Source organism: Mandrillus leucophaeus, unplaced genomic scaffold (genome assembly GCF_000951045.1).
Source record: "Mandrillus leucophaeus isolate KB7577 unplaced genomic scaffold, Mleu.le_1.0 Scaffold70, whole genome shotgun sequence".
NCBI classification, from domain to species: Eukaryota; Metazoa; Chordata; class Mammalia; order Primates; family Cercopithecidae; genus Mandrillus; species Mandrillus leucophaeus.
This window is the reverse complement of record NW_012107586.1, coordinates 3011653-3012987: the sequence shown is the minus strand read 5'-3', so window position 1 is coordinate 3012987 and position 1335 is coordinate 3011653.

The following is a 1335-nucleotide window of genomic DNA, read 5'->3' as shown; positions in this document are numbered from 1 at the left end:
GATGTCTTCACTGTGCCTCAAGGTTGGATGTTAGTCAGAGCTGTTAGATAGGAAAAGAAAAAAAAAAAAAAAAAAGAGAGACAGCTTTGACGATGAAACTTCTGACTTGGGTTGCAAGGGGGAAATCCAAGAGGCCCTCCTGGGGAGGTGTTCCCACAGAGGAACAATGAGATCTGTCCTGGGACTTTGGCCCAGGAGAGGTGCCACTTAGTGATTCTGGGATGAGTGCTGGGGATTTTCACATCTTCCTGTCTGATGGCTTCTGGAGGAGCCTACCAGTCTGAAGGTGGAGATTTGCCTACCCACCTTCTGTCTCTAAATGTTTTGAACCTGGACTTCCTTTTTTAACAAGGAAGATGCGGGCATCCCAGCCCCCGCCAATGGACGTGTCTGAACTTACACGCAGTTTCTTCCTTCTTTCCAGGGCCACAGTGAGAAACGTCCCTCCTTCTGTTTCTGTTGAATCCCCACACCTCTGTGGGCCCCACTGCCTCTCCAGTCCTTGAGGATCCTCTTTCTCTGCCCTCTGTCCTGGCTCTTTTTCCTTCCACCACACCTTACTTATGGCTTTATCATGCTGCCTCTGTCCTAGCACCCTTCGGCTACCACAGCTGCTCTTTCCACTTCCTTACCTCCCCTCTGCTGCTCAACAAAGACACTGCAACTGGCTTCCTTCCTACTGCTCCACTGAAATAGCTTTCGCCAAGGTTCCCAATGACCTCTGGGTTGCTAAACCCAGCAAATCCATTTTTTTGTTTTGTTTTGTTTTTTAAACCAAATTGCTTCTTTTCCCCCCAAGACAAACAGATTGGAGGTAGCGTTCGCATGCCTCTCCCACTTGGAAGGACAGAATAGTGTGTAGAGATTCACACTATAAATTTTTTTTCTCCAGGAATGAATGCAGGAACTGAACAGGAAAACTGAAAGAATCCACAAAACTTTTGAAAGAAGTGGCAGCTGCAGCCTACTCTGTGAGACAGGCAAAAAACTCACCTCTAGGCAGAATAGTACTGCACCCAGGAAGGAGAAAACAGCTGCATATTCTCAGCTATCACCATTGCTTACAACACCCTGGCTAACCAGAAGTCCTGCATCCGTCCACGTGATAACATCACTATAATTATAACCAGCATTTGAGAAAGTCAGCACGCTAAGCCTTTCGAATCTTGCAGAGTTTACATCACTCCCCTTCCACGTCTATCAGAGGTGGTGCTGGTATTCACTGCTGGGAGTCTTAAAGACAGGTCACATCACTGGATCCGTTGCAGACATTCCCCAGCACCAGCCCAGAGTCTGGTAGGCCCACTGAGGAGCTAGACCCAGAAGAGCACTGTA